The sequence below is a fragment of the Podarcis pityusensis genome (genome assembly GCF_964106645.2).
Source record: "Podarcis pityusensis genome assembly, chromosome: 2".
In the NCBI taxonomy this organism is placed as follows: domain Eukaryota; kingdom Metazoa; phylum Chordata; class Lepidosauria; order Squamata; family Lacertidae; genus Podarcis; species Podarcis pityusensis.
Genome location: NC_138029.1, coordinates 112,371,299 through 112,377,425, shown reverse-complemented (window position 1 = coordinate 112,377,425; position 6,127 = coordinate 112,371,299).

Here is a 6,127-nt window from a genome sequence, read left to right as displayed (position 1 = left end):
TCTGGACCACGCAGGGTGTGTGTGTGTGCCACCTATGTGTTGTTTTCATAGATGGGTCACTTCCTAGTGAATGTGGCTGTTAACGGTGGCTGAGAGCTAGCGCCACCTCCTGGACTGGATGTATGCAAGCAGGCAGGCAGGTGGAAGCTGGATGAGGGCAGAACCAGGTTGGTTGGGCAGTGCCCTTGTAATGGACCAGCCTCCACTGGCGACATGTTTGCTCATCTTGTGCATGTTACTGTCAAGGGGGCACAGGGCACTTGGAGAGGGTGTGTGAGAAGTTTTAGGGGAGTGTTCCTGAGGCCGATGGAGGCTTTCTCTTACCAGCAACTGGCTACGCTCAATGCCCTCTAGGAGAGGATCCTCATAGATCCACACTATGTTTGTGGAGGAAAAGATGCTCCCCGCCCCCACTGCTCCATCAGTCCATACTGATTTGGGAAGAAGGAGCCCCACTGTCAGGAGGGAGCCGTCAGTAAATCACACTGTTCAAGTTGGAGTTAACTCTTTATTAGCAATAAAGAGTTACGACCTGCACAGACTTGGCGGAGTGTCAGGCCTAATGAACGCAGCAGCTCATCCCTGCTAGGTCTTGCCCCATGGATCAGTTGCCAAGATTGAAAGTCCCCATCTCCCCACAGCTGCCTTAAGTTCCCTCCTCTCCAGGGTTTTCTCCCCCAAGTAATCGGAGACTGCGCCTGTGTGAAGCCAACCGCTCCTCCATTCTTATCACGCCTCTCCTGGTTCTGGGAGGCCAGCAGGGAGGGGAGCTGGTCGCAGCAGGAGGGGGAGACACTTGTGGCTCTTCACCAGCCGGACTCTTCTCTGCCTCTTGGCCTCCGTCCTACTTCAGCTTCTGCCTCTGATTCTGAACTTCTCTCTGCCATAGACTCTCCCAGCTCACTAAGACCTGTTACCTCTTCAGCTTCTGACACCTGCCCTCTGACCAGTAATCTTCGTCCCACTCCCTGTACTCTGAGCCTTCCTTCCTTGCTGGTTCCCCAGCTGGTTCTTCCCACCGTTCCTCTGCACCAAACCAGTCCATGACACCCACAAAGAGACTGCTTTGTTCTAATAAAGTCTGAATGTGCATGGGCTGAGGAGGTGGCGAAGTTGCCTTGTGTCTTTTCTACTGCTGGATTAGTGCCCCAGTCCACACACACGATTCTGCTCTAGGTAAAGGTAAAGGGACCCCTGACCATTAGGTCCAGTCGTGACCGACTCTGGGGTTGCGGTGCTCATCTCACTTTACTGGTCAAGGGAGCCGGCGTACAGCTTCCGGGTCATGTGGCCAGCATGACTAAGCCGCTTCTGGTGAACCAGAGCAGTGCACGGAAATGCCGTTTACCTTCCTGCTGGAGCGGTACCTATTTATCTACTTGCACTTTGGCGTGCTTTCGAACTGCTAGGTTGGCAGGAGCAGGGACCGAGCAACGGGAGCTCACCCCGTCACCGGGATTCGAACCGCCGACCTTCTGATCAGCAAGTCCTAGGCTCTGTGGCTTAACCCACAGTGCAAACGCAAACCCTCATGCAAGAGTGATGGTGAGTTCAGAGCTTGAGGGACATACAGGGAAGTAAGAATCTCTCCAGACTTGAGGTGTGTGTTTGTTGGTGAGTGTGTTTGTGGTTGGCAACATATCATAGATGCAATAATAGTGCTTTTTTGGGGGGAGGGGGGTGTTTCCACTCCACACTGGATTCTCCACAAACCATGCCACTTTATTTGTTGTCCTGCAACGCTCCACCAATGTTGCTGCATTATATGGCGCTGTGGTCTAAACCACTTAGGCTCTTGGTCTTGCCGATCGGAAGGTTGGCGGTTTGAATCCCCGTGACGGGGTGAGCTCCCGTTGCTCTGTCCCAGCTCCTGCCAACCTAGCAGTTCGAAAGCACACCAGTGCAAGTAGATAAACAGGTACCGCTGCGGCGGGAAGGTAAACGGCGTTTCCGTGCACTCTGATTTCCGTCACGGTCCTCCATGCGCCAGAAGCGGTTTACTCCTGCTGGTCACATGGCCCGGAAAGCTGTCTGTGGACAAACGCCGGCTCCCTTGACCTAAAAGCAAGATGAGTGCCGCAACCCCATAGTCACCTTTGACTGGACTTAACTGTCCAGGATTACCATGGGGGCAGGGGGTACTCTTGCACTGTGATGGAACAAAAGCAGAACCAAAAACAAACCCTGGAACATTTGTTGTAGAAACATTACAGGATTTCAGTGGGAAGCTATGGGACACGCACTGTCCCAGCCACCCTGCCTGGAAGCTTTTGCAGGCACACACTTTATTAAAAGTGAGATCACGCACATCTGCCCCAGTGCCATCATGAATGCCTTAAACATTTGAGAGCCTCATCTAATTGTATTAAGCCCAAAGGGTACTGTGCAATAACCAAGTTTGGTCAGCAGGTGGCAGCACCTACTCACACTGCAGCTCACTGGGTTGTTTCAGCTTGGGCTAATTTACTTTTAAGAAAACCAGTACTAGAAGCAGCAACAACAAGGTTTAAAAAAGACTGAATAGAAAGCAGGCCTGCCACAGTTTTTTGTGTCATTTGCTCCCAATGCAAATATAAATAAGACATGTACACAGACCTTCACAAACACACAGCATGAAGATGCAACGAAGAGGAAGCTTTGCCTGTTGAATTTCTGCCTGCCGTTCTCGCCGTTAAAGTCACAGGAGCCCAGCTAAGGAGAGAAGGATACCAATTCTAATGCAGATAATGTTTCTGTGGATCATTCGATGCAAAGAAGGGCCATGCGCAAGTACATACAGTGCTTTTTTCTGGGGGGGACGCAGGGGTACGCATACCCCTAAACAGTTTGTGAATCTTAAGTTTGGCCTCATTGAGGGGCAGTATTTCAATAAGAGTAGGAAAATGACATTTTTTTAGGGGAAAAAGCACTGAATACATATAATACCTGAATGAGTGGGAAATGAATTTTCAGTCATTTTCAGCTAGGGAAAAATGTTTCCTCTGTCTTTGCATGTCAAAACCTATACCTGCCAAAATCCCTCCTCCTAAAAAAACAAAAACAAAAAAAATCTGTTACAATTCTGTTTGCAGTCTTCCCTGAAGAAGTTGGCTACAGTGAGAAAAGGGGTCTTTGGCCTGATCCTGAAGAGCTCTTGTTACACTTTTGAAAAGGACAGGAAGTCTCCCTGGAAGTTGGCGTTGTATACATGCTTCTAGGAGTTCTTGGAAATAATCTGTGGAGGATTAAACCTACATTACCCAGTAGAGAAATGTGAGGCAATGACTCCATCCAGCTTCACAACCTGTGGGAATGTGCCTAAAGAGTGCTATACCTAGAAAACCACCCTGGTAAGAAAATATTAAGAGTATAACACACAGTCTGTGCTGCTCTCTGTGGACGAATAGAACAGCACCTCTCCAATTCTGCACCACTGTGGTGATAGTCCTCTTCACCGGGCATATCAGTTAGAAACCAGTTCCATTTAAGATCAGAAGGAGTAATAAGGACAGAAGCAGAGGCCTTCTGTTAAAAACCGTCCACATTCCTAGAGAGAAACCTATTATTCCGAGAGATGCATACAGATTTATTCCACCAGGGGGAGATCTCTTGCAAACACAGTACAGCGGTACCTTGGTTCTCAAACTTAATCCATTCCAGAAGTCCGTTCCAAAACCAAGGTGCATTTTCCCATAGAAAGTAACGCAAAATGGATTAATCCGTTCCAGACTTTTAAAAACAACCCTTAAAACAGCAATTTAACATGAATTTTACTATCTAAATCCATAAAATGAAAGCAATAATGTACTGCAGTCATACAATCAATCAGTCGGTAGCTGAACTGGGTTCCACACAGTCACAAAAGCAAAACAAAAAGAGCCACAAAAACAAAAATGCAAAATAAATAGCAAAAACAGACAGATCTTAGCGTAACACTCAAATCGGAAGCGTAACACTCCAAACGGAGCATGTTCGGCTTCCGAAAAAAGTTCACAAACTGGAACAGTTACTTCCAGGTTTGCAGTGTTTGGGTTCCAAGTTAAACAAGGCGTTTGAGAACCAAGGTACCACTACACTGAACTCAATAACATTATGCAAAGCCAGTTAAATAGTTTAAGGGGAAAGTTTCACATGAAGAGCCAACATAATTTTAAAGAGAGTGTGTGTGTGGTTTCTCCTACCAACCCCTCCTTTTTATAACATCTTGCCTGATGAAGAATTCTGCGGAAACTGAACGCTTGTGCAGTATTTTGCGACAATTTGCCTGCTCCTTATAAAAGTATTGTTCAATTGTGCATTGGTGGGTGGGAATTGGAGTGGAGGGGGGATGCTGCTGTTTTCAAAAGCATCTTAAGAGACGTGCAAGCTTTTCTGCTGTGGATCAGTGATGAGCAGTGTGGTCTAGTGGTTAGAATGTCGGACTAAGAGCCGAATGCAAATTCCGAACAGCTGTGAAGCTCACTGGGCGACCTTGCGCCAATCTCTCTCAGCCTGGCCTACTTTGTGTTCATATCCCACCTATTTTCCTCTGTTGTTGTTGTTTAGTCGTTTAGTCGTGTCCGACTCTTCGTGACCCCATGGACCAGAGCACGCCAGGCACTCCTGTCTTCCACTGCCTCCCACAGTTTGGTCAAACTCATGCTGGTAGCTTCGAGAACACTATCCAGCCATCTTGTCCTCTGTCGTCCCCTTCTCCTTGTGCCCTCCATTTTCCCCAACATCAGGGTCTTTTCCAGGGAGTCTTCTCTTTTCATGAGGTGGCCAAAGTACTGGAGCCTCAGCTTCAGAATCTTTCCTTCCAGTGAGCACTCAGGGCTGATTTGCTTAAGAATGGATACGTTTGATCTTCTTGCAGTCCATGGGACTCTCAAGAGTCTCCTCCAACACCATAATTCAAAAGCATCAATTCTTCGGTGATTAGCCTTCTTTATGGTCCAGCTCTCACTTCCATACATCACTACTGGGAAAACCATAGCTTTAACTATATGGACCTTTGTTGGCAAGGTCATGTTCCTCTAAGGGAGCTTAAAAGGTGCTCCTCTGCCTTATTTAATCTGCACAACAACCTTGTGAAGGTAGGTTTGACTGAGGGGCAGTGACCGGCCCAAGGTCACCCGGTGAGCACCATCACCAAGTGGGGATTTGAACCTTCATCCTCCAAGTCCTAGTCTGACACTCTAAACACTGTGTCACACTGGCTCCCATCTGGAGGGCAGCAGTTTGGGGGGAGGCTAACCTATGTTCATCAATATGCAGATGATACCCAGCTCTACCTCTCTTTCAAATCAGAACCAGTGAAGGCGGTGAACGTCTGGAGGCGGTTGGAGGATGGATGGTGGCTAATGGATTGAGACAAGACAGAAGTACTGTTTTTGGGGGACAGGGGGCGGGCTGGTGTGGAGGATTCCCTGGTCCTCAGTGGGGTAACTGTGCCCCTGAAGGACCAGGTGCGCAGCCTGCGAGTCATTTTGGACTCACAGCTGTCCATGGAGGCACAGGTCAATTCTGTATCCAGGACAGCTGTCTACCAGCTCCATCTGGTACGCAGACTGAGACCCTACCTGCCCGCGGACTGTCTCGCTAGAGTGGTGCATGCTCTAGTTATCTCCCGCTTGGACTACTGCAATGCGCTCTATGTGGGGCTACCTTTGAAGGTGACCTGGAAACTACAACTAATCCAGAATGCAACAGCTAGACTGATGACTGGGAGCGGCCGCCAAGGACCACATAACACCAGTCTTGAAAGACCTACATTGGCTCCCAGTACGTTTCCGAGCACAATTCAAAGTGTTGGTGCTGACCTTTAAAGCCCTAAACGGCCTCTGTCCTGTATACCTGAAGGAGCGTCTCCACCCCCATCATTCTACCCGGACACTGAGGTCCAGCGCTGAACCAGGCAGAGGGCCTTCTTGGTAGTGGCATCCGCCCTGTGGAACGCCTTCCCACCAGATGTCAAAGAGATAAACAACTACCTAACATTTAGAAGACATCTGAAGGCAGCCTTGTTCAGGGAAGTTTTTAATGACTGATGTTTTAATGGATTTTTAATCTTTTGTTGGAAGCCGCCCAGAGTGGCTGGGGAAACCCAGCCAGATGGGCAGGGTACGAATAATAAATTGTTGTTGTTGTTGTTGTTAATGTCCTAAGG